The sequence below is a fragment of the Protopterus annectens genome, chromosome 3.part1, assembly GCF_019279795.1.
Source record: "Protopterus annectens isolate FY-2018-M chromosome 3.part1, PAN1.0, whole genome shotgun sequence".
NCBI lineage: Eukaryota > Metazoa > Chordata > Ceratodontiformes > Protopteridae > Protopterus > Protopterus annectens.
In genome coordinates this window covers 1,896,023,112-1,896,051,019 of record NC_056732.1, presented here as the reverse complement: position 1 = coordinate 1,896,051,019, position 27,908 = coordinate 1,896,023,112, and the positions used below count along the sequence as shown (strand labels likewise).

The 27,908-nt window shown below is 46.5% G+C and overlaps 1 protein-coding gene across 2 annotated transcripts in view; it reads right to left on the bottom strand.

Moving 5' to 3' along the window:
- LOC122798813 overlaps nt 1-27,908 on the bottom strand; it is a 2,048,867-nt gene that overhangs the window by 2,004,106 nt on the left and 16,853 nt on the right. The window lies entirely within an intron of this gene.

Sequence of the window (27,908 nt, the reverse complement as noted above, 5' to 3'; positions counted from 1 at the left end):
CCCATCAGTCAGAATGTAGGCGAGATAGGATCACATAACATCTAAGAGTTCAGAGATCACACAGAAGCTTAAAACAATACAGTAGGGAAGTTCTGATATAACAGAAAAACACTTGTCTAACTTTCTTCTAAGTTCCTAGCTATTACTACAAGAAAACATACTTCTAATCTACTACTTACATAAGACAAAAGGCAGAGTGCTGATAAGTTGGATATCAAGATCAAAATGCTTACAGTCTCTCTCCGAACAATAGTTTATAAACTCACTAATAAACAGCTCTGCTAGGGCTCTCCCAGATTACATACATCATTTTGACACTTGGGTTTTCCCCAGTATACACATTACATCACTTTGGCACTTAGTCTGGAGTTCCCTGGCAAAAAGGCTACATTATTAACAATCTAACACCTGCTCAGGAAACTACAACAATAAAAGACATTTCACATGTACACTCTTGTCTTAACTTAAGGAATAATTACTATAGAAAGAATGTGTTCAGTTAGCCTCTTCGGCACCACTATTTAGATCAAAAGGGTATACAAGACACAATTTTAACTTCAAAAGAACAGATGTGAAATGCTTGGCTTAGTTTTCCTTACAGCAGATGGCAATGTTGCTACAATCTTGAAGTTCACATTTTACAGTGTTTTCTTTCATTTAAGAAACAAGGCTGTATTTTACATTTATATTTACAACTGATAGAATTATGTATCAAGTTCTATTTGATAGGCTGGCAGCCTTCACCCATCTTCCCCCAATCTTCACATCGGTCACTAGCAACATTTTTGGTTTGTTCTTCCAAATGTTTCAGCAGGACTTTCTGAATGAGCGGGAAGGGGGGCATAGAGGAACAACCCCTTCTGAGGGGCAGAAAATGCATCTACATTAGAGGGAGGGGAGACTGGAGCAAAATAGCTGTAGTTGCCTGTTCGGAGGGGAGGCAAACAGATCTATTTGTGGGGTGCCCCATTGGTGGACAATGTCTAAGAAAACATCCTTGTGTGACATCCACTTGTGATGTTGAAAGAATGATTTGCTGACTGCATCTGCCTGGTGACTGTCCTGAGATGGGATGTAGACTATCTACACTGAAATTGTACTGGGTGGTCAAATCCCATGTCTGCAATGCTAGCCTGCACAGTAGGTAGGATCTGACCCCCGCCCCCCTGCTTGTTGACACATCGCATAACAGTGGTGTTTGCCTGTGAAGACTTCAAAAGGACCTGGCTGTGTTAGGGGGAGTAAGGTCTTTAGAGCTAGGAGAGCAGTCATTTCCCTCACATTGATATGTTTGCTCTGGAGGGATGGCTCCCATTGAGCCTGCACCTTGAGACCATTCATTGTGGCCCCCCACCAACCTAGATCAGAGGCATCTGTGTGCATGAATTGCACTGGTTTGAAGGGTTGCATATGAAGGTCTGGGTTCTGGCATATTTGTTGAATCCACCACCTCAAGTCTTACTTCAGGCAGGGCACCTGAAATTCCAGAGGGTGACTGTGTTTGGACCAGACATTTTTCAGGTATCACTGAAACTTCCTCATGTGTAGCCTAGCTAGGGGCAACATAGGAAGAGTAGATGCCATGAAGCCTAGAAGATGAAGAAATTGCCTGGTAAAAATGTGGTTGAGAAGAAGAAACTCAGGGAAGAGACCTCGTCTTGAGGAAGGAAGGCCTTCATCAAGTAGGTCCTTATCCTGCAGCCAAAGAAGGTTTGGTCTTGGGATGGAATGAGTGAGGATTTTGTTAGGTTGCCAGTAAACTCCAGACTTTGAAGAAGGGACATAGTGAACTGCAGGTGTGTCCTGAGAATACTTGCCTCCTCTGCTTGGATGAGGTCTCCAAATTAGGGTAAATCTGTATGCCTTTTGTTCGGCAGTAGGCTACTGCTGGGGCAAGACACACTGTGAAGACCCTTGGTGCTGTAGATATACCAAAAGGCAAGGCTGTAAACTGAAAGTGCGAGGACTGCACAGCAAAACATAGGAATCTCCTGCAGTCTGGGTGAATGGGGATGTGGAGGTGTATGCCTCCTTCAGGTCCAAAATGCCAATGGAAGCACTAGGGTGTCAATAGTGGAAGAAGGGTCTGAAGGGATAGCATTCGGAAGGATGGTACACCTGCAGGAAGGGGTTTAACAGGGACAGCTGCAGTATTGGACCTCCAAGGGGCCTCCTTTCTTGGGACCAGGAAGAGCCTGAAGTAAAACCCTTGTCCCTCTTGTCCTGTTGGAACTCTTTCTTTGGAGCCTTGTGATAGTAAATCCTGAATGACGGAGTATCAGGTGGATTTGTTGTTTTTTTTTTGGAGGGAGGGGTATGCCTTTTGCTAAAGGCTTTTCCTGCCAGATCATAAGGTACCTTGTTCCACTACTGAAAGGACTCAGCAGTCTGAGGTGATTTTGTTGCCATAGGGGTAGACAGTGAGGGAAGGCAAGCAGAAGGAGGGAGGATAGTGGAGGGTACTTGGGTAGTCATGCAGTGTTTGGTCTGTCTGAAAAGGGCTGCCTGGGGGTAGATTGGGAGGAAGTAGCTCTGGGAGTTGAGGGTTTTCTGGCCCCTTTACTTTGTTTTGAAGGAGGAGGTGCCCTTCAAACAAAGCTTGGTTTAGCTGGGTAGTTCCTGTAGAATTTAGGAACTGGGGACACCAGTAGGTCTTCAAGCCCTGCATTTCCTTACTTTGTACTTGCAAACTTTTGAAAATTTCTGCAAATTGTTTGCCAAAGAAGAACTTGTTGTCCAGGGGGGCGTCCAGGATCTTGTTCCTGAAGTCATCTGGCAGAAGTTGAAGTCTCAGCCAGAAATATCTGGCTAACAGAGGCAGAAGCAACTGATCTGGCAGAAGCCTCAGCAGCATCACAGCTGCATTTTATAGAATGCCTAGCTACCTGTGCTGCTAAGAAAGGTTTTGAGGCAACTTGAGGCTTAGTATGGAGTCAGGCATAGAGGAGAGCAGCATAGAATCCTGGGAAACTAAATCTAGGGCATACGTTACCATACGAGTCTGATAATTGATGGCCCTACAGACCAGGATTGAGGAAGTGTATATATTGTTACCCAGTCTGCCCATCACCTTACTTGTCCTTATCTGATGGCAGTAGGGAAGAGGATGGAATCTGCCTAGATTGCTTGTCCGGTGCCACAGCAATGACAGTTGGGTCTGCCATGGTTTGATGATACTTGTAATCATCAAGAACTTTGTAGACCCTATCAGGCCTTTTTGGGATGGGGGTTGGAATTCCAGGGCCGTGAAGGCAGAAAAAAAAGAGGTATCCAAGTCAGCAGGAATCACTTGGGGAATAGCAGACGGAGAGGGGGACTCCATCTGAAGAACCGCTAAGTATCTTTTCTGTACCTCAGTTATTTGGGTGAAATCCCCACTTGAAGTAGTCTCTCATGTTGGACATTGCCTCCCCAAAAATAATATCCTGAAAATAGCCTGAAAAAGTGACTGGGAGAATGCTTGCTAGTCAGGCTGGTCTTCCTCTGGGGCAGACAGATGCTTGGTCTTTTGTTTTCTCTTGAGAGAAGGAGTCTTTTGAATAGTCTGAGAGGCCAGAGGCCTGGTGTCATATTAGGCATGGGTCCAAACCGCCCTCCTCACAAACTAAAGGCAGCCGTTAGAGCAAGCCTGGTTCCCCCCAACATCATCGGAGGCCGACATTGCAGAAACCTCATCAGACGTGCAGACTGGAGAAACAAGGGTGGCTTCCGACAGGGTACCCACCGAAGTCGCCATTTCTTTCAGACATTCCTCAACCCTTAGACTGGTAGCTGGCGGGACTCCCGAAGTCGGAGGTGCAGTTATCAGGCTTAGAAACCTTGGCCTTCTTTTTAGGTGGCTCCAACCAGACAGGTGGTTCAAGATCCATACAGTACAGTTTTGTACCTACCATAAATGTAGATGTCCAATAGGTATGCATCTGCAGTCATAACATATGGGTTGTCCTGCCTCAGGCAGCCCTTCCAAAGTCTGGGTCTGGCCTCGGCTGATGTCGCACTTCCCCCGCGCCAGGCGTCTGGGGGTATAAAGCATCAGCCAGCCTTTCCTCAGTGTTTCTTGCTCCAGATGCCAGGTGCCCTCTAGGAAGGCCAAAATTTAGAGGATTGCAGTAAAATTCCAAACATTTTCCAATAATATATATATATATATATATATATATATATATATATATATATATATATATATATATATACACACACACAAATATACAAACAGATACACCATAATAGATCCCCCAGCTAGCTAATGGAGGGGTAAGTATCCTAAGAATACCACAGAGGGGAAGGAGGGAGGGTTACCCTGAATGCAGATGCATACCTATCGGACATCTACATTTATGGTAGGTACAAAACTGTACTATGTCCTTCAAAGATGCATCTGCAGACATAACATATGGGTAGAATACCATAGCCAATCTGGGGGAGGAGGTACTAAGAAAAGGATGGTGTAGTTAAGATCCCCTGCAGGACTGCAGTAGCAAAACCTGCTCTGGATCTGGAGTATAAAGGGAGATTGTAATGTTTTGCAAATGTATGCACGGAGCTCCATGTAGCAGCTTCTAAAATGTCCTTGGTAGCCACCCCTCGTAGGAAGGCTGTAGTGGTGGCCGTGGCCCTTGTGGAATGAGGCCTGATGTTTGCAGGAACTGTCTTTCCATGGAAGGAGTAACAAAATTGAATGCAATTTCCTATCCATTTTGAAATTGCCTGTTTGGAAATTGCTTTTCCTTGTAGCCCAGCAGCATATGCTACAAATAGTTGGTCAGTCTTTCTGCTACTTTTAGTTCTGTCCAAGTAGTAGCGTAGTTGTCTGTGTATATCCAGGGTGTGCAGAAGTTTTTCCCCTCTATTCTGTGGATTTGGGAAGAACGTAGGCAAGTGAATAGCTTGGTTCAGGGATACCCTAGATACCACCTTTGGCATAAAAGTAGGATTGGTCCTTAGTGAAACTCTGTCCTGATGGAAGATAAGAAATGGCTGTACTGCCATTAAAGCTTGTACCTTAGATACTCTTCTTGCTGAAGTTATTGCCAGAAGGAATGCAGTTTTCACAGACAGAAACTGTAGATCCGCCGATGCTGCTGGTTCAAAGGGAGGAAGTGTTAGTTTCTCCAGCACAAAGTTGAGATCCCAAGCAGGTAAAGGGGGTTTTCTTGGAGGATTGATATTTTTGATCCCTCTCAGAAATTGCCCGAGGAGAGGGTGCGAAAAGATAGGTGGATCCACATTGTATTCTGCTGAAATTGCTGAGGCATGAATCTTAATGGAATAATAGGACAGTCCAGTGTGGAACAATTCTGCTAAGTATTCCAGAATATGTGTCCTGCTTGCCACTGTCACATCTAAGCCTTTTGTTGTGTTCCAAATGAGAAATCTTTTCCATTTAGCCGAGTATGTCTTCCTTGTGGAAGGCCGGCGAGCTTCCCTAATAATGTCCTTCACTCTCTGTGATAAAATATTTTGATTGGAATTTAAGGAATTTTCCAGGCAGTTAGCTGCAATGTTTTCAAGTTGGGATGCATGATCTTGAAATTGTTCTGCGTCAGAAGAAGAGGCCATAGGGGGAGAGGCCATGGTTTCGCCTGTGACATGCTCAATAGTGGATACCAGTGTTGCCTTGGCCAGCCTGGAGCTATCAGAATCACTCTTGGCTGTTCCGCCCTGATCTTCAGTAGAACCTTGGACATTAATGGGAGAAGTGGGAAGGCATATACTTTTAGAGCTTTCCAGCTGAAAAAGAGGGAGTCCACCCTCCAAGCTTGTGGGTGGTATGTCCTTGAGCAGAATGTCTTCAGTTGATGGCTGAGGGGGAAGGTGAACAGATCTATCTCCGGCTTTCCCCATGCCTTTGTTATGAGTTGGAAGATGTCTGGGTGCAGCATCCATTCGTGTGCATCCATGGTAGTTCTGCTTAAGCTGTCTGCCAGTGTATTTTCTTTTCCTGGCACGAACTGGGACTGTAGTTGGATATTGAGTTTCAAGCATAGTTCCCATAGATTCATAGTCAGCCTGCATAGAGGTAGGAGTGTGTGCCTCCTTGCTTGTTTATGTACCACATGACTGTGGTGTTGTCTGTCCTTATCAACAGGTGGCCTTGATGGAGGAAAGGACTGAAGGCCTCTATTGCGTGCATCACTGCCAGCATTTCCTTTTTGTTTATGTGCATGCGCAGCTGCCCTTGAGACCATAGGCCTTGGATACATTTGCCCTCCATGTGTGCTCCCCATCCGGGATGGTTTGTTTTGTTTTTGGTTTGTTCAAAGGCAACCCTCTGTTGTACTGGCAGGCCTGAGCCCACCACAGGAATTCCTTTTGAAGGCAAGGAATGATTGGTATCAAAGTTTCCAAACTGTGACTGTGTTGAGACCATACACTCCTTAGATACCATTGTAATTTTCTCATATGCAGCCTGGCCTGTGGTATCAGAATTATGCAGGATGCCATGTAACCCAGGGCCTGCAGGATTTTCCTTGCAGTAAGCTGAGTTTGTCTTGTCAGATTCATGAAGTAATCCGGAAGCTGTTTTTGTTTTTCTTCTGTGAGAAAGGCCATTTGGGTGGTTGCGTCTAGATCTGCACCCAAAAAGGTTATCCTTTGGGATGGAACAAGTCTTGATTTTTGGATGTTGACTGTGTATCCCAAGGCCTGTGACAGGTGGATGGCATAGGCCAAGTCCTTTATCAAATTTTCCTTGTTGTCCGCTTGTATACGGCAGTCGTCCAGATATGGGTAGATTTGAATCCCCTGAAGTCTGCAGTGTGCAATTACTGATGCCAGGCATTTCGTGAATACTCTGGGCGCAGTAGATAAGCCAAAGGGCAATGCTGAGAATTGATAATGCTCTGATCCTGCAAGAAATCTGAGGTGTCTTCTGCAACTTGGTCGAATAGGACATGCAGGTATGCCTCCTTGAGATCTAGAGTCACCAGCCAAGACTCCTTGCCCAGCATGGGAAGAAGTTGCTGTAGGGTCAGCATCTTGAATTTTGGCACAATGAGGTAAGTATTCAGTGCGGACAGGTCGAGAATAGGCCTCCATTGATTTTCTTTTCTTGGTACAAGGAATAGTCTGGAGTAAAATCCTTGGCCTTGTTCTGAAAGTGGTACCTTTTCTATGGCTTTCATTTGAAGCAAGTTGTTGATCTGCTTTAAAGCCTCTGCCCTCTGATTTGGTGGCAGGTTTGGCAGTCCGTTTCTTTTTGGCAAAGTGTAGAAGTGGAACCTGTATCCTTTGTCTATTATTTGCAGTGTCCATGTGTCCCTTGTAATATAATGCCAGTTTTTTGAGAATAAAGCAAGCTTTCCGCCCAAGGGTGCTTCCAGCTGAGCCCTGGTAGGCAGAATCAGAGTAAAGTCATTGAGTCTGTCCTGGTGTAGTAGTTGTTGCTGTTGCTGCACTACCTCTCCGGTTGGTAGGCTGCCACTGACGGCCTCTGTAGGAGCCCCTAGATTGCCCTCTGTCTCTGGGGCGCCTGTTCCTGCCTCTCTGGGCTCTGTCCGAGTCTGAAAAGGACCAATTCTTAGTAGGCCAGTTTCTGCTGAATCTCGGTGGTTGTACTTGCAGGAAATCCTTAACTGTTTGCACAGATTTTGCCTTTTCTTCAAACTTTTTTAAGACATCCTGAGCCGAGGAGCCAAATAAATTTTGTTTCTCCATTGGAGCATCCAGGAGTTTAGCTTTAACATGGTCTGGCAAAGACTGTTCCTTCAGCCAGGCATGCTTACGAATAACTGCACCAGTCATAGCTGACCTACATGAAGCCTACAGTGCATCATAACCACACTTTAAGAAATGATTACTAACCTGCTGTGAGTTGTGTACCAAATCCTGAAGGGATTTACGGTCAAGGGGTTCAGGAGAAGAGCTTTTATTCAGTTCATCTAACAAATACTCTTGGTACTGTATCATATGAAATTGACAATTTAATGCCCTGACGGAAAGAGTTGCAGAAGTATATACCTTCTTTCCCCATCTCTCTAAAGCTCTAGACTCTCTTTCAGAAGGTAGAGGATTTTTGGCAGTGGCAGCCCCTTTAGGGCCCTGAGAAATAGTTTCTGGGTCTGCAGAATGGGCTTTATACAGATGAAAATGAGAATCCGGGACCCTGTAGTATTTATCAGGTTTGGCAGGTGCCGGAGGGAGAGTATCAGGGGCTGTACTAACATCATTGTACACATCATACACATCATCAATTACATTCAAAACAGGAGGTACAGCTAAGGGCCTATGTTGAGGCAAATGCAAAAAGGTCCTTAATCTTTTTCTAGAATCAGAGAATTCCTGACCTTGCCATTGAAAATGCTCTCTCATGGAGTGTAGAGTCTCACCAAAGGAAAACTCTTCAGGAGGGGAGGCCGAAGGGATAGATTCTTCAGCATCAGAATCCTCATAGGGCGAATAAGCCTCCGCCTGGTGGTCTGACAACTCAGATCCATCCGTGGACTAATCTGAAGAGTGTGGGTCAGAGGGCTCAATCCTGGGCCTTTTGTCTGGTGGTGAGTGAGAGGCCCTGTCCGGGTGAGGTTGAGAACCTCTAATTAAAGAAATAAGGTCCTCTGCAAGGCTGAGGATCTGAGAACTAGAAGAAGGCCTCTGGGAGGTAGTCTTGGGAGGCAAAGCTTTAGAAAGTTTAGCAGCTTTAGCCCTGGAAAAGGCCTTTATGGACATGGAAGCAAGGGATAAGCTGCCACCGGCAGGAGTAGATTTGTCCAAAGGTATGGTGTCGGACATTTCCTGGACAATGGTTTCGTAGGTAGGCTTCATTGGCCCGACTCAGCGGGGCCTCCGGGCCGGGTGGTCAGTTGAGTGGATTCGAAGAAGGACTCTGTTTAAACAGAGACACTCGCGGGGCAGGTTACTGGTCCTAAACTAACCCCAAAATTCCTCTGCAAACTCCGACGGGCGTCTAAGAGTTTCGAGGTTGAAGGAAGCACAGGCTGAACAGGGGTCTGGGCCTAAGCAAGGAAGACAGTAGGAGGAAATCCGAGGTATTTGTTTCCCAAAGTTAAACAATTATTTACTTTATCTGACATCGGCTGAGGCAAGAAAGAGTCCCCAACGGTACTTAGCGAATCACAGGATCTGACCGACCGGCACTTACGACAGCTTGCTGCTTGGGCACCGCATGCAAGAAAGACTGAGGAAAATGGCGTTTATACCCCAGATGCTCTGACGCCGGGAAAGTGCGACATCAGCCGAGGCCAGACCCAGACTTTGGAATCCGGCGATCAAGGGGCCTGAAGCAGCAGTACAACCCATGTTATGACTGCAGATGCATCCTTGAAGGACATCGAGGGCCAGGCATTTAAGTTGCAGATTCTCTATAAACAATTTAAGGGTTGCCAGATGGCTGCACAAGGTCTTAGGGAAAAACTAATGACACATTTTACAGGTTGTATGGTCGTGGGCTGGCCCTAAGCAGAACAAGCAGAGGTTGTGTGCATCTTTGTGTGGAATTTTCCGACTGCACTTGCATTCGCTTCCTAAATGACATTAGCTAACAGATAAACAGCAACATAAGCTCAGTCAAAAATAAAGATTCCCCAAAGGGGTACTTATCTTAAACGTCTTCTGAAACGCAGAAGAGCAAGCTGACTTTCGACTGCAGCAGAGAAGTTCTGAGGTTTGTGCATGTGGACGTCACATTGATGGCCCACGGTTTATAGCCCCTGCATGTGGCACCCCATGCACCTTGCAACCTTCCAGCAACCTGGCTTAAGCTTTGATATACGAGCCAGAAGTTCAGGTCACTTGAGGCAGAGGATCCCACGTCAGAATACTGCAACATAAGAATAGAAAGACAATGGAATCAGGAGAACAGAGGGAAGGCAAAGAGCAGACCCAAAGGCAATCATGTAGAAGAGCATCTCTGAGTAACTTCTCCTTAGAGGGAATTAGGGCAAAATAGCTTCTGTACTTATTGTTGAGGTGTGAGGCAAACAGGTCACAGCATGACTGGCCCCAACAAAGAAAAATCTCCTCAGGTTCAGAGACCACTCGTGAGGCAGGAGGATGCATCTGCTCAGCTTGTCCACAATTACTTTGGAAGTTCTAGGATGTGCGTTGCAATCAGAAAGCAGCTGGAAGATGCAGCCCATTGTCACACTTGAAGGGCTTCTTGACAGAGCTGGTAGGACATGGAGCCCCCTGCTTGTTGATGTACCAGAATACGGTCATGTTGTCTGACTGAATAGCTATCATCCCTTGAGGTACGGCAGAATAAAATGCTTGCAACGCCAGAAGCACTGCCCTTAGCTCCAGAACATTAATATGCAGGCTGGCCTCGAAGTGGGACCAAGTGCCATGGATTGCCTTCCCTAGATGATGCTCATCCCCCACCCCATCTGAGAAGCATTTGTGGTCACTATGGCCTTGAGCTGGCAGAAGACAAAGGGACGACTTTGAAGGATCTCTCTCAAATGCCTCCACCAAATGACAATTTTCATTTCCAGCCAATGCAAAAACTAAGTGGTCCAACAGATTTGCTAATAGCCACTGGAGAAGTCTCATATGGAACCTTGCTAGTGGAACCAGTGCGAAACTTTCTGAATTAACTGAGCAGGAATTTTGTTTGAGCGCAGAAAAGGCTGAAGCTGCATCTGCATTTTCTGCAACCCGTGCAGGGGAAACAAAACAATGCAAGTAGAAGTGCTGAGATGAGCTCCAATGAATTATATGTCTTGGCTGAGAGTTAACTGGGATTTGGCAATATTGACTGTTATGCCCAATTGGTGGGACAGGCCCAGAATGAAGTCCATAGTCTGTTGCAGAAGATGCCTGGTGGAAACGGTGAGGAGCCAGTCATCTAGGTAAGGAAACACTCAATCTATGCAGCCCGAGATGTGCTATGACCGCCGCCATGCATTTGAACACCCTGGAGGATGTCGTGAGACCAAAGGGCAGCACCCTGAATTAGAAATGGCTGGCTCCTATTCGGAAGCAAAGGAACTTTCTCGAGCATTTGTCCACTTTTATGTTGTAATACGAGTCTTAAGTCGACTGAATGCAACCAATCATCTTTCTCCAACGTTGGGAGAATAGACAACCATGACCATCCAGAATTCTGTTTGCTGTAGAAACGTTAAAAATACTGCGATCCAGAATTGGTCTCCAGTCCCCCGTTTTCTTTGGCACTAAAGGGAATCTTGAGTAAAAACTGGATCCTTATTGCTCTGGTGGGACTTACTGGATGACTCTTCCTAGCAGCTTTTCTGTTATTGCTTGAACTCTGACTGGGTGAAACATCGGGGAGTTTTGCAGGGGTTCTTGGATAAAAGCTGAATGGAATTGGATATCCTCTGGTAATTATCCTTAGCACCCAGGCATCAGTAGTCCGGTATTTGGGTGCAAGGAAAATCTTCCCCGACTGCTTCCAGAGGTAAGCAATCGGGCCTCCATTCAGGAGCGCTGATTAAGGTTGACCAGAGAATGAATCCCTGGAAACCTGATTCTGTGGACCACTACTGCCTCTTGGACGGAGTCTTCCACTGAAACTACCCCACTGCCCCGAGGGGAGTCCAAGACACGTTTGTCCTGGAAAGGCTTTTGGAATTTTTTTTAAACACATTTCACCACTCCTTTGATTCCTGGAGTAGGACCACTGAGGAGTGGAAAAATCACACACCCACAGCAGACAAAAGTTTTTCCATCCTTTTCACACCTGGACAGGTTTTCCTTAATCATGGGACCAAACAGGGAGGGCCCAAAGGAAGCACTGAAAGCAAAATGTGAATGGTTCCACAAATTTGAACAGGTGCATCCAAACATGTCTTCATATAGCAACGCAAGAAGCTGCTGACCTGGTCGCCCCTTTAGCTACATGTGCAACGAGCCTCATGGACAAGTTCAATATAAACTCTAGGGTAGCTAGTTGGGAGGCTACCATGTCATGGACCCCCTCAACCACAGCTCCCACCAGGATATCTGACAGCTCCTTGACCAGATCCCTTTGGGGCCTATTAAAATGTGCCAAAAAATTCAAAGACTTGAGGGAGAAGGCTGATGACGCACAGACCCGCTTCCCAAATCTGTCCATCACCCGGGACTCTCTGTTCAGTGGATGGACAGTAGAACTTTCTTCAAGTTCTTTATAGCAGCCACTACCAGCATGGCATCTACTACCAAGCTTTTAGCCCAGTGGGGTTGATCCTCTGGGGCAGTAAGAATCTTATCAGGTCTCCATGGTATAGCTTTGACAGCATCAGGAGCCTTCCAAGCCCGCTGAGCAATTAATTTAAATCCTCAGCAGGCAAAGTCATCCAGGAGATAGATAGGCACACACTAAAGGCCTGCAAGTACATGGATTCCTTCAAGGTTGGGTCTTCGGGCTTCAAACAACCCCTCTCCGTTTCAGGATCTCCAAAACGTCTCTGAAGATGATGTCTTCTGGTGGTGATCATGGGGAACCCTCCTCTTCATCTTCATCAAAATCAGTGTCTTCTGTGACAGATTCTTCAGGAGAATCAATGTGCTTCCTCTTACACAATCTCTTCTGAGTGGGCTCCTCAGTTGGAGCATCCGAGGACTCCTAAGAAGAGATGTCCTTAGAAGGTAAGTATTGCGACAATGATGCTTGCTGTCCGGGGGGGGAAGGTTGGTGCCTGAACTGAAGAAATTGGAGTCTCAAAGGGGGACGCCAATAATCCAGGAGCCTTTATTTGTCCTGGTAAAGGAATATTTTTGAAAGAGTAGACAAAGATAATGCAGTCTTTCAACCATAATGGTAGCGCAACTTTGGATTACCTCTCTCTACATCTGAAAGAGACGAACTGATCAGACTTCCTGAAGGATTTGGTTCTATGTAAATAAAAATGAAGCTGCCTATATACATCAAGCATTCACCTTTGTTTTGATAATTCGGAAAAAACACTGGAAGACTGATGGACTGATTAATGTTTCCCCTTCCTTAGCCACCATGGGTAAAAAAGGTTAGTATGCAGGGTCACTGTCCTTGGGGAAAACCAAATATGGAAATTTGGGAGAAAGGGCTTGACGTTCAGACTCTCTTCTGGCAGATTTAATAGCTACTAAATAAGAGTCTTCTGGTAAAATAATCTCAAATCCACAGTCACTGAAGGTTCGGAAGGCAGACAGACCAAAGCATGCAAAATCATTGTCAGAGCAGAAAATGTCCCTAAGAAATATTTTACACAGCTTAGAAGAAGCAAGCTATAAAGAATTGCAGCCAATGTGAAAACAGGACAGCAGCTAGCTGCTCTTTGATAGTGGAATAACTAGCGCCATCCCTGAAAAGGACCCCAAAAAGTCTAAAATGACTGCCAGTGGAGCTGTAAATGGATCCATCTGTTCTGTTCATCCCCCCTAAAAAAATATTTTCCATTTACTCTTGTAAATTTTGCACAGTGTAGACCTATGTGAGGAGACCAAAATTTCTCAAATGGGGGAAGAGAGCTTGGGAAATCTTGCCATCATCAGAAGTGGAGAAACCATGTGGTTAGTTACAAGCCCTGTAAGTCTGGGTGTGGATGCCCAGACAGATGACAAAGCAGATCTAGACCCAGATCCAATCTCATTGAAGGGCAAACCAGGTGAGACCGAACAAAGGTGAGCCAGTTTGTTAAGGCCAAAAAGCGGCAATGAGGATTACTCTTTTCTACAACCTGAGAGAATTCTGTAGAAACTTGGGAATTAATGGCAGAGGAGGAAAGGCATAGAGAAGATCTGAGGAACAAACATGGACTAGAGTGTCCTCTGTCCCTGAGGAGGGATCAAGGCAAAATACTTGCTGCATTTGCTGCTTAAAGGGAATGCAAAGAGATCACAGCAAGGATGACCCTATTTCTGGAAGATCATGTCTGCCATTGAATGATTCAAGGGCCACTCATGAGGTATCAGTAACACTTGGAAGAGACCATTGGCTAATATGTTGGACTCCCCGGGGATGTGCGTTGCTACCAGAAAGGGGTTGGTATAAATTGCCCACTGCCACTCTCACTGCCTCTCGACATAAAGGTGTAAAGACCTGGTCCCTCCCTGTTGGTTGATGTACCAACCCACTTACATATTGTCAGTTTGATTCGCAATAGTCCCTCAAGGTAGAAAGCGGTAGAGTTCTTGCAACACTAGAACTGCTGTCATCTCCAGTACACTGATACACAACTTAGTCTCTTGGGGCATCCACACACCTTGGACTGTCTGACCTAGACAATACCCACCCCCCACCCCCCAATCTGGGCCATGTCCATGATCAACGTGGCAATCAGGGATGGAAGAACGAAAGGGCATCCTTGTGTAACTTCTGTGGGGTGAAGCCACCAAAGCAGAGGATTATTGCACACACGAGACCGTTTGATGTGAAAATTCAGAGGATTCCTCAGAAGTGACCATTGAACTGCTAATGTCCACTGTAATATCCGCATGTGAAAACATGCCATGGGTAGAAGGGTTATAGTGGCCACCATTGAGCCTAACACTCTTGAGAACTAAGCTGGCTTGAGGCTTTGGAATGGTCAAAATTTGGCTGATATGAAATCTCAAGTTTGATACCCTGCTTGTTGTCAGGTAAGCATAAGATGTTCTTGTGTCCAGGCGGGCCCCAATGAAGTCTATGGCTTGCACTGGGACCAACTGAGACTTTTGTTTGTTGACAGTTATTCCCAGGATTGGGGGCAACTTGGGAAAATAATCCCTAGTCTGAAGGAGCAGATGCCTGGTTGGAGCAGTCAGAAGCCAGATGTCCAAATATGGAAATATCCGAAAAACATGCAGTCGTAGATGGGCTGCAACCACTGCTACACACATGGTGAACATGTGGCGAGACCAAATGAAAGTGCTCTGAACTGGTAGTGACTGGCTCCCAGCATGAAATGCAGAAAACGCCTGGGTGTCTGTTCATTCTTATATGGTAATAAGTGTCCTTTAGGTCTACATAGCGCATACAATTGCCTTGATCCATCTTCAGGGACAGAGGACACTAGTCCAGGTTTGTTCCTCAGGTCTTCTCTATGCCTTTCCTCCTTTCTGAACTTCATGTGCTTTACCGACTTGTTCAGAGAGGTCAAATCCAGGATAGGTCGCAAGTCCCCTGTCTTCTTGGGTACTAAAAAGAATCTGGAGTAAACACCTGATCTGATTTGATCTTGGGTGACTTTTGCATCAACTGTTTTACTTCTTAGGCCATGTCCTCTCTCTGACTGTGTTGAACATTGGGGGGTGATGACTTTGGGAGTTTCAGAAAAGGGAAAGTACCCTCTGGCTATGATCCTTAGCACCCAGATGTAGTTTGTGATGGCCTCCTAGGCCTCTGACTGCAAGGAGAAATGTCCTCAGACTGCCTCCAGAAAAGGGAAGTCTGACAACTGTTCAAGATCGCTAGAAGGGCTTGTCCTGGAAAGTTTCCTGCAATCCCCGATTTTGCAGACCCCCCCCCTCAGCTGCATATGGGCAGCGCCTTCCATTTTAACTATATCCCCCTCTGCCCCTGGGGGGGGGGGGGGGATGTCCTGGAAAGGACCCTGCAACTTCCGAAACCACATTTTACTCGGGGATAAAGGGTCATGGATTGTGGGCCAAAACAGGGTGCAGCCATCAAAAGGGGCATTAATAAAGGTCTGTTTGAAAGGCAAAATCACACAGCCTCATCAAAGCATGTCACCAAATGGTAATGCCAGAACCAAACGCACTTGACGTACCCTCCACAGTGTGAGAGTGTAACTTCATGAATGCATGGCTACAGAATGAAGGGTGGCCAACCTGGAGGAAAAGGACTCCTGCTCCTCAGCAGACACAGACCCGGGATTGAGCTAGAAAGTTCCTTGACCAAGTCCCTTTGTAGTGCAACAAACAGTTCAACACGCAGAGTGTAAAAGTAGAATAGGCAAAAACTCTTTGGCCAAACTTGTCCAGTGCCCATGATTCTCTAAATGGGGGGTGGACAGAGGAGCTCTCCTGCTCCAGTTCCTTCTTGCCAGATGCCGCAACAAACAGCATCTACAGGGATACCCTTGGTCCAGAACAATTTGTCAACAGGGGCACTTAACATCTTGTCTGCTTGTTTAGGGATAGTTTCCACTGTATCCGGTTCCTTCCAAGCTCTTGACAACACCAGCTGAATGAGGGGTTCAGCCAGGGGGGACACCCAGGTAGTAGATGGACCACAGTACAGATTCCTCTGTGGAAGGGTTTTGGGTAGACCAACCACCCCTCTGGCGAAGGATTTCAAGAAAGTCTCCAAAGGAGACCTCATCGGGTGGTAATTTTGGAGACCTTTCTCCTTCCTTGAAATCAGTATCGGTATTAAATGATTCCGTAGGGAAATCAATGTGCCTCCTTTTACATGACCTCTTTCGAGTGACATACTCAGTGGGGCCCTCCTGAGAGGTGTTGGAAGAAGCCTGGGGATCCACAGAGGTAAGAGTGTGGAGGCTTTCGTGGGCCGGCTGTCCATGCGGCAGCTCTGAGACCTCGGACACAAGTCCAGTATGACGAGTTGAGGGCAGTCTCTCCTATGAATGGAGAGAACCCTCTCCACCACCTTGAAAGTGGAAAGGCTTCGAGCCAACTGGAGCTGTCCCACCAGAACAGACACCACTGGAGCAGACACTCCCCAGAGAGCTCAAGCCTCCCGCTCCAAGGGAGGAGTCAGAGCCAAGCTGTCAAAGGCCAAAGCTCCAAGGGGAAGAGATGGCTGACTGCTTCTGAATCCACATCAAACCCCCCCCCCAACCAACCTTGATGCTACAGCTCCAAGACACACACAGAACCGAAGCAGATGGAGCCAAGCAAGTCAGGGAGAAAGTTGGGAAAGAAGAGAAAATCTCCATCAGCCCCAACACCCCTGCACTAGGAACCAACAGAACCAAAGACTCCAAAACCAAAGGCAGGGCAAAAGAAGGCTTCACCAGCTGGAACGGGGAAACTCTCATGATCCAAATGTGGACAGAGCAAACATAAGCCACATCTGGATCGGTGTCTAGAGGAATTGCCTCATGAGCTTGTCGACGTCCTTGGAGGTTAGGCTTCGGGAAGACCTACAAGACGTTCTTGGAGATCTGAAGGATCTCCTGATGGAAGGGGGAAAAATATTTTTGTACATGTCCTGTCAGCACCAACCCAGGCGCCGAGACTATAGGAGCAGACGCCAGAGGGGCCCCATTCGGCCCCAAGACAATGGGTGATGACCTGGGCGGAGGAGAAGCAGTAGCAACAGAGCTCGGAGCTGACTGAGTCAGTTCTAACAATTCTGGCTTTTTCCTAGGCAGTTCAGAGGAAGATCGTGCAGGAGAAGGTCTCCTGGTCTCCCAGGGCTCCCTAGACTTTTTAGCAGGGGGTTGAGCCCCTGATGTAGAAGGTATTCCAGAGGTGCAGGAAGGAGGAAGCAAACCTTTTAACACCAGCTTGCTCCTCCTGTCTGCCACAACCCAAGGATGGAAAGCACTACAGATTTGCAAGGGGCCTCCAAATGGTTAGGCCCCAAGCAGTAAATGCACTCCTTGTGGGCATCAGACAGAGAAATTTTCCACCCACCGAAGTGCACTTTTTAAACACTAAAAGTTTTTGTTCAGCCATAACTTGAATAGAAGACAAAAAAAAAAAAAAAGAGAAAAAAGTTTTAAAAAAAAAAAATAAATAAAGGGAAACACTAATGCACAAAACACAAAAAAACTAGACTGGCAAGACACAGTGAAGGAAGACAGTACAGTTGAGTACACTTACCATAAATGTAGATGTTAGAGTGTATTCACTGTTGCAGTCTTTACCTGTGGGTTTATCCCTGTTGTGGTAGTCCTTGGCCGGCCCAAATACCAAAGTCAATGATTTTCTGCGTCAGCTGCAGTTGCCTGTAGTCTGACGTCAGGTTATCAGTGCTATTAAGCAAGGCAGCTGATGTCATTACATCAGTGTTTCTTGCACTAACCCCATCAGAAGAACAAGGAAATAAGGTGAAGTGGTCCTGGTGGCTAAAAGTCATTGTGGGAAGCTCATGTCCCCCTAGGGGAAGAGGATACAAGGGAGATGGAGGGAGGGAAACCAGGACTGCAAGAGTGAACACACTAACATCTACATTTACAGTAACTGTACACAACTGTACTATGTTTTTCGTGTTTCACTGTTGCAGTCATCACCTGTGGGAAGGATTCCGAAAGCTGAGGAGAGGGGTGGAAGGATAGGTTAGAGCCCTAAGCATGGGTAAGCAAGCCCTGCAGAATTGCAGAGGCAAACCCTGCCCTAGACTTAGAAAAAAAGAGGCAGGTGGTAATGCTTTGTAAAGGTATGGACAGTGGCCCAGGTGGCACCTTCCAAAATATCCCTGGTGGGGACTCCTCTGAGGAAGGCTGTGGAAGTGGAGGTTGCCCTAGTGAAATGGGTACGAATAGACTTTGGGGGGGGGGTCCCATATAGTCTGTAGCAGAAATGGATACAGTGTAATAGCCATTTGGAAATGGTTTGCTAGGAAATATGCTTCCCCTCTGCCCCTGGGGCAAAGATGACAAGCAGCTGGTCTGTTTTTCTGAAGGGTTTAGTACAGTCCAGATAGTATCAGAGTTCTGTGCACGTCTAGTGAGTGCAGAATTCTTTTCCCCCTTGTTTTGAGGATTGGGAAAGACGACTGGTAGGTGTATGGGTCTTGTTGAGGGTCACATCAAATACCACCCTGGGGCATAAAGGAGGGGTTAGTCCTCAGGGAGACCCTGTCTGCATGGAAAATGATGAAGGGCTTAACACAGCCATGTGTGTCTGAAGTTCTGAAACCATTCTGGCTGAGATAATAGTTAGGAGGCAGTCTTCCAGGAGAGGTATTTCAATTCTGTTGAAGCAGCAGGTTCGAAAGGAGGTAAGGTTAGTTGTTCTAAAACATAATTCAGGTCCCAGGCTGGCGTGGGAGGCCTTCTGGGAGGTCCGATATTAGAAGCCCCTCTGAGGAACTGTTTAATCAAAGGGTGAGAGAAGAGAAGAGGAGTAGGTCTAAATCATAATGGGCTGAAATGGCTAAGGCATGAGGCACCACTTTTGAGTAACTCGGCTAGGTAATCCAAGATAAGAGGGATGGAAGGATGGGAGGTACTGGCCCCTCTGGACTGGCAACAGGAGCAGAATCTTTTCCATTTCCCTTCATAAGATGTTCTGGTGCTGGGGCTTCTAGTCTCTCTGAGAATGTCTAGGACCGGTTTGCTTAACAGGAACTCCTTGTTAGCTTTTAAGGTATAAGCCATGCTGAATGGTTGAGAATCTGCAAGTCTGGGTGCAGTATTTTCCCCCTCACCTGGGTCAAGAGGTCTGAGATCAGGGGAGGCTGCCTGGGGGGCTGTAAAAGGAACCTTGATGATTGGATGGGAGATAGGAAATTCACCCCGGGGATCATGTCAGTCGCCCTGCTAGACAGGGGCCTGGAGAAGTAAATATTGTGGGAAGAAATATCCAGGGAATTGTTATGGCTAGGCTTGCATAGGCCCTAGGGCCGACAGCCTAGTACCAACCTATGAACCTATAAGATCAGGTTGCACAGTAAGGGGTACCCAATGCTGTCTGAGCCAATCTGGAGCAATGAGGATATCCTTTGGTCTCTCCTCCATTATTCTGATTAGTACCTTTGGAATAAGGGGCAGAGGAGGGAACACGTACAGAAAGGCGGAGTTCCAGGGGAAGGTCAAGGTATCCACCTTCCACACTAGGAAGTGATACTCCCTGGTACAGAACTTTTGCAGCTGGTGGTTGAGATGCAAAGCAAAGAGATCCACATCCAGAGTCCCCCATTCCCGAGTGATTTGCAGAATGATTTCCCTGTGGAGCTGCCATTCATGGGGGTCCAGTAAGTTTCTGCTTAGGTGGTCTGCCACGGTGTTGCTGACCCCTGGTAGGTATTGGGCAATTAGGTGTAGACCCATGGAGTCAGCTGTCAGCCAGAGGCCCATGGCTAGCCTGCACAGAGGCTAAGATTGCCCCCCCCCCCCATTTGTTGATATATCACATTACTGTGGTGTTGTCTGTTTTTATAAGGAGAATCCCTGGCCTGAGATGAGGTTTGAAGGATGTCAGAGTCTTTTGTACTGCCAACATTACTTTCTGACTGATGTGTAAGTGAAGGTGCTGGGCATCACAAAGACCTTGGGTGCAACATGCCTGCTAGGTAAGTGCCCCAAGCAATGTCTGAGGCGTCAGTGGTGATGGTCTGGCTGGTAGGGCGGAGGATGAAGGGAAGAACCTTGTTCTTGGCACAGGCCTCTGCCCACCAGAGAAACTCGGCCCTTACATATGGGATCAAAGGGAGAGAGGTCTCTAAAGAGTGCTGGCACCAAAGGTTCTTTAGATAAAGTACAGTTTTGTACCTACCATAAATGTAGATGTTCGAAGATCCACATTGCTGCAGTCCTTACATATGGGTAGTCCGCTGTCCTCGGTCGGCCCGAATACCAAAGTATTAGGCTGACGTCGGTCAAGGCGCTTAAAACTGACATCAGGATGTCAGGGTACAAAAGCGCATGACCGACGTCATATCCTCAGTCTTTTCTTGCCCCAGATGTCAGAAGGCCCTAAAAAGAAAGGCCAAAGCCAAAAACAGCAAAGAACCAACAACCACCCTGCACTAACCATATTTACAAAATTTACAACCGCAACCACACAACCAGCTCTAACTACAGAGGGAAGGAGGGAGGGTTGACTGCAGCAATGTGGATCTTCGAACATCTACATTTATGGTAGGTACAAAACTGTACTATGTTCTTCATCTCACATTGCTGCAGTCCTTACATATGGGTAGAATCCCAAAGCAGAGGTAAGGGAGGATGGCAAAACTATAAAGCATTAGGAGCTGCCAAAATGCCCTGTAAAATTGCAGTGGCAAATCCAGCCCTAGACTTAGAATAAAGTGGAAGGTGGTAATGCTTAGAGAAAGTATGCACTGAACTCAAAGTAGCTGCCTCCAAAATATCTTTAGTTGCCACCCCCCCTTAAAAAAGCTGTGGAAGTGGCAGTAGCCCTAGTGGAATGAGGCCTAATCCCAGCTGGAATCTCCTTACCATGATGGGAATAACAGAAAGCAATACAAAAACCAATCCACTTAGAAATAGTTTGTTTTGAAACAGGTTTGCCCTGAGAACCCAAAGCAAATAAAACAAACAACTGCTGAGACTGCCTGAACCCTTTAGTTCTGCTCAAATAATACCGCAACTGTCAGGCATAAAGGAAGGGTTAGTACGCAAAGACACCCTATCCTTGTGGAAAATTAAGAAAGGCTCAACCGCCATAAGGGCCTGTAATTCAGAAACCCTTCTCGCAGAGGTAATGGCCAACAAAAAAGCAGTCTTCCATGATAAATATTTCAACTCGGCAGTAGCTGCAGGCTCAAAAGGTTGTAGAGTGAGTTTCTCCAACACAAAATTGAGATCCCAAGCAGGAGTAGGAGCTCTACGTGGGGGTCTTATATTCTTTGACCCTCTAAGGAATTGCTTAAACAAAGGATGAGAAAATAATGGTGGGTCACAGTCATAATGAGCAGAAATTGCTGCAGCATGAACCTTTATAGAGGAGAAGGACAAACCTTTGTCCAATAACTCAGTAAGGTATTGAAGAGCAACACTTAAATTAGGTTTAGAAACATCCAAATCCTTAGCTGTACTCCAAATTAAAAAATCCTCCATTTATCTCGTAAACTTTCCTAGTACTAGGCCTTCTGGCCTCCAAAATAACCTTCAAAACTTGTTGTGGAAGCGGAGACCCTCCAGGGTTTAAAACCGAATATGCCAGGCTGTTAGATGCAGAGAGTGAAGTTTGACATTGAGTAAATGACTGTTCTCCTGAGACAGCAGGTGTGGAATCGAAGGCAAAGGCCATGGAGGCTCCCGTACCAGACTTCTCAGTAATGGGTACCAGTGCTGTCGAGGCCAATCCGGAGCTATTAAAATCATGGTTGGCTTGTCCTGTCTGACCTTCAGGAGTACCTTTGGGAGGAGAGGCAGTGGTGGAAAGGCATACACGTGAAGAGTGCTCCAATTGAATGAGAGAGCATCCACTTTCCAAGCTGTGGGATGAAACCTTTTGTGCAAAACTTTGGCAACTGGTAATTTAGTGGAGAAGCGAACAGATCTATCTCTGGAGTTCCCCATAACACTGTCAATTCTTGAAATACATGAGGATCCAATTTCCACTCGTGGGGATCCACAATTTGTCTGCTCAACACATCTGCTAAGGAGTTCTGTGCTCCTGGCAGAAACCTTGCCTGAAGATTTAGCTGTAAACTGAGAGCAGTCTCCCACAAAATCATTGCTTGTCTGCATAGAGGGTATGAATGTGTCCCCCCTTGCTTGTTGATGTACCACATGACAGTTGTGTTGTCTGTTTGAATCAACACCTGCCCTGGAAGAAGTGAATCCTTGAAAGCTATCAATGCAAATTGGACTGCTAACATCTCCTTCAAGTTGATATGTAAATGTTGAAGTCTGGCAGGCCACGTGTCTTGTACCCATTTTCCATTTAGATGAGCTCCCAAGCTTTGTCTGAGGCATCTGTCGTTAGAATCTGACTCCTCTGGTCGGGCCACAGAGAGTCCCTTGTTTAGGTGACATTCCTGAGCCCACCACAAAATTCCTTTTGAATGCAAGGTATTATCTGAATGACAGTGTCCATATCTTGGCAGTGTTGTGTCCATACATTTTTGAGATACCATTGTAGCTTCCTCATATGCAGTTTGGCATTGGGAAGTACCAGAATACAAGATGCCATGAACCCCAAGGCTTGAAGGACTGTCCTTGCAGTCAGCCTGGACTGACGAGACAATTGATGGAAATAAAGAGAAAGATTCTTTTGTTTGTCCGGGGTCAAAAGGCCATCTGAGATGCTGTATTCAGTCTTACACCCAGAAAGCACATGTCCTGAGAGGGTACTAGACTGGACTTTATTTCGTTCACAGAATACCCTAGGCATCTTAACACTGCCATCACATACTGTAAATGATGAAGAAGTTCGTCCTTTCCTTGAGCCAGAATCAGGCAATCGTCCAAATAAGGATAGATTTGTATTCCTCTTAGCCTGAAGAAAGCTACCACTGGAGCCAGAACCTTCGTGAACACTCTGGGCAGTAGATAAGCCAAAGGGCAATGCAGAGAACTGATAATGAAAAGTCCCAGCCCGAAAACGCAGATACTTCCTGCAACTGGGCCTGATAGGAACATGAAGGTAAGCCTCCTTGAGATCCAGAGTCACCATCCAGTGATCTTTGCCCAGCAGAGGTAAAAGCTGTTGTAACGTCAACATTTTGAACTTGGGAATGTCCAGATATGTGTTGAGGATAGATAAATCCAAAATTGGTCTCCACGTGTTCCCTTTCTTTGGTACTAGAAACAGGCGAGAATAAAATCCTAGGCCCACTTCTGGCAGAGGGACCGGTTGTATGGCTCCTATTTGAAGTAGTAGAGAAATTTGTTTGTGAGCCTCTAGTCTTTGCTGAGGAGGAACGTCTGGCATGCCTTTGAAAGGAGGAAAGGTATGGAAATAAAACTTGTAACCTTGGTGTATGATATCCAATACCCATTTGTCCTGGGTAATTAAAATCCAATTTTCCTTGAAGAGTGCCAACCATCCTCCCAAAGGAGCTGCCAGGCAAGAAGGATCTGGCAGCTGGAAAAGTAGGTCATTGGGCCTGTTTACGAAAGGACTGGCCCCTGCCCTCACTCGAAGATTGTGCAGGTGAATTCCCTGTTCTAGGTCTGAAGGAACTCTGAGCTCTGCCCCTACCACGTCTAGATCTACCCCTAGACTGAGAATCATAAGAAGGATACGTCCACCCCTTAGCAGGCCAATTCCTACTAAACTTCGGAGGCTGAACTTGCAAAAAATCTTTAACAGTCTGCATCGACTTAGCCTTGTCTTCCATTTTCTTCAAGACTGACTCCACAGGTGGACCAAACAGCACTTCAGACTGCAAAGGAGCATCCAAAATCCTTGTCTTAACATGGTCAGATAAATTCTGATCCTTCAGCCAGGCGTGCCTGCGAAGAACTGAACCAGTGGCAGCCACCCTAGAAGAGGCCTGCACAGCATCAAAACCACATTGTAAAGAATGCTTACCCACCTGTTCAGAGACATGCACCAAATCTTGTAATTCTTTACACTCAATGCCTTCCGCCAGAGCATCCACCTTAGATTTCAATTGAGAGAGAAGAAAATTTTGATATTTCAACATATGAAACTTTTAGTTATGTACTCACCATAACTTCAGATGTTTGGGATCCATCTCGCCTACATTCTGACTGATGGGTTCGGAGCCGATCCCTCGGCTCCGACTCGGCACGCTTATGCCAAAGAGCGAAGTCTCTTATTGGCTGAGCTTACTATATCCCAGGATGCACCACTACCAGTCCCCCAGATCTAGTTTGTCCGCATACATGCACACATGCACGCACTGATTATATAACATCGTCAGATGAAACAAGATAAAACAGTAGAACTCAAAACCGCTCAATCTCTTCTGATCTCCAAGGCAGGGGAAGGAGGGTAGAATGTAGACGAGATGGATCCCAAACATCTGAAGTTATGGTGAGTACATAACTAAAAGATGTTATGTGATCCTATCTCGCCTACATTCTGACTGATGGGACAGCCCCTAGCACCTGAATCCTGGGTGGCTCACTGGAAAACACTCCTGAGTACCGTGGAACCAAATGATGCTCACCCTTTAGATGCCACATCCAATTTATAGTGGGAAATGAAAGTGTGGATTTGACCAAGTAGCCGCAGCACAAATCTCCGATATAGCAAGTTTGGAATGAAAAGCTATAGAAGTTGCCATAGCTCTGGTAGAGTGAGCTTTGATAGATGTTGTAAGTTGCTTATTCAAGAAGAATAAGCCTGAGTTATACAATCTCTAATCCATTTGGAGATAGTAGCTTTTGTAATGGTTTTACCCAATTTATTGTCTGAGAAGGACACAAACAATTGGTCTGACTTAAATTGCTGAGTCCTGTCTAAATAGAAGCAATTGCCTGTGAACATCCAATTTATGGAGAGTGTATTCTGTATCATTGGAGAATTTTGGGAAGAAAACTGGTAGCTCTAGAGATTGTTGAAGACAGAGATTAGAACAGACCTTTGGGACAAAGGATGGATTAGGCCTAAGTGATACTCTATCCTTGTGGAAAATCAAGCACGGTGGTTTAATAGATAGGGCTTGAAGCTCTGAGACTCTTCTTGCAGAAGTAATTGCAACTAAGAAGGCAGTTTTCCAAGACAGATATCTTAACTCACATGTAGCAGCAGGTTCGAAAGGGGAAGATGTTAATGCACGGCACCAAATCAAGATCCCACGGAGGCAGGATGAAAAACTGGGGTCTTAACAGGCCCGCACCTTTAATAAAAGTCTTGCATAATCTGCTGCTCATCAATGGAGGATCCATAGATTCGTGGAATTTAGAGATAGCGCCAGTTGTACTTTAATAGTAGAGACAGAAGATCCTTGATTAAACAGGGATGTTAAAATTTCAAAACTTCGGGATCGGAGCAGTGATAGGGTCTAAGCCCTGAGTTGAGCCCAGATAGCAAACCTCTTCCACTTACTGAGGTACAATTTGTTAGTGGTGGGTTTGTGGGCTGAAGATAAAATGTGAATAACTTCCGGTCTAATGTGTGACTTCTGACTAAAGTCGGAAGTGGAGGAGCCAGGCTGTCAACTTCAAGGCGTAGGGACTGATGCTGTTGTCCCGACTGATGGATTAGCAGATCCGGAGTTAGATCTAACGCCCAAGGATCGCCCACCGCATGTTTCTTCAGGTAGGAAACCATACCTGACGAGGCCAGTATGGAGCAATCAGTATCATTGTGGACCCCAATTGAGAAGCTTTTTGAATGACTTTGGAGAGAAGTGGTATCGGAGGAAAGGCATAAAGTAGCCCTGTTGGCCAAGGTTGTGCTAGAGCATCCATAGCCGCTTCCCTTGATGTGGGGTCAAGGAGAAGAACCTTTTGCACTTCGTGTTTAGTGGTGTTGCAAATAGATCAGCACGGCGTCCCCATCTCCTGAAAACCTGAGCTGCTACTGTTTCGCTTAGGGACCACTCGTGAGGAGAGAGAATTGTCCTGCTCAATTTGTCTGCCAATATATTTGATTTCCCCGGAATGTGGGTCGCTACCAAGAAGCGGTTGGTAGCTACAGCCCATTCCCACACCCTCATGGCCTCTCTGCAAAGGGGGTAAGATCTGGTCCCTCCTTGTTTGTTCAGATACCAGACCACCGACATGTTGTCTGTGTGGATGGCGATGATACCCTGAGGAAGAAACTTGTGTAAGGCCTGTAGGGATAGAAGTACAGCCCTCATCTCCAACCATTGATGTGGAGAAGACCTTAGCTTGAAAGCCAGGAGCCCTGAACTAACCTGCCCAGACAATGCCCCCACCCTATCTGGGAGGCATCTGTCGTCAGGGTAACCACTGGAGAGGGAATAACAAAGGGCTTCCTTGATTTAGATTGGATGTCTGAAGCCACCAGCGAAGGTCCCGCTTGCATGTTTCCGTAATCATGATGTGATGATTGAGGGGAAGATCCTGAAAGGACCATTGAGTTGACAATAGCCACTGAAGAATCCTCATGTGCAATCTTGCCAGAGGAACTAAAAGAACCGTGGCAGACATTGAACCTAAAACTTGTAGAACCATCCTGGCTGGGGCTTTGGATCTTGAAATCAGAGCTTGAACTTGGCCCTGTAAAGTTTGGATCCTTTCGGCAGGAAGAAAAACGATCAATTTTGAGTCTATCTCTGCTCCTATGAACCTTATGCGCTGAGAGGGCAGCAAGACAGACTTTGACCAATTGAATGTAATCCCCAGGGTAGCACCCAGGGAGATGGTGGCTTTGAGGTTGTCCATTAGTAGATGCCTGGTGGTGGCAGTCAGGAGCCAGTCGTCCAGATAGGGAAACACTTGGAATCCAAGACTTCTCAGGTGAGCCGTCACTACTGCCAAACACTTGGTGAACACCCTGGGGGCTATTGTGAGACCAAAGGGCAGAGCACAAAATTGGTAATGACCGACTCCCAGGCTAAAGCGCAGATACCTCCTGGACGCCTGATGTATCGGTATGTGATAATAGGCGTCCTTGAGGTCTATGGAGCACATCCAAACATCCTTCTCCAACAATGGGAGAATGGATTGTAACGTGACCATTCGGAATTTGGATTTCGTGACGGATTGGTTCAGTCTGCTGAGATCCAATATTGGTCTCAGGTCCCCTGTCTTTTTTGGCACTAAAAAGAACCTGGAGTAATTTCCGGATCCGATCTGGTCTGTGGGGACCGGTTGGATGACTCCTTTTTCTAGCAGCCTTAAAGCTTCTGCGGCTGGAATTTCCCTTTGACTGGGTGGTGGGTCCGGGATTTTTTTGGACGGTGGTGGTGAGTATGTGAATGGGATGGTGTAACCTCCGGCAATGATCCGAAGCACCCATCTGTCCTGAGTGATTGACTCCCAGGCTTTTAGGTGCTTGGCAAACGACACCCGACTGGCTCGAGCAGCACAGCCGGGCAATCCCTCATGATGTGTGGGAGGCTGAAGAGCCACGAAAGGACTCAAGGGTCTCCAGAATTGCGGGCCCTCTGCCGCCTCTGGGACGGCCTCCCAGAAAAATTTCCCGTCCTCTGCCTCTGGAAGGGAATCTTCCTGCTGTTGAGGAAAAAACTTACGTGATTTCCAGAACCACATCTTCCCCCTCCTTTGGCCTTGGGATAAGGCCAAAGGAGTGGAATAACGGCACCTACGGCAGATAAAGTTTTCCCTCTTGCTCACAGCGGTAAGGGTGTCTTTAACCTTGGGTCCAAACAAAGAGGACCCATCAAAGGGAGCGTCGCGAAGGAAGACTTGAAGGCCTCCATGAACTGACACAAGCGGAGCCAGGCTGGTCTCCGTGAGAGCCACGCCTGTGCCTGCCGCTCTACGCATAGGAAATGAGCCTCATGGACGAGTTAGAAA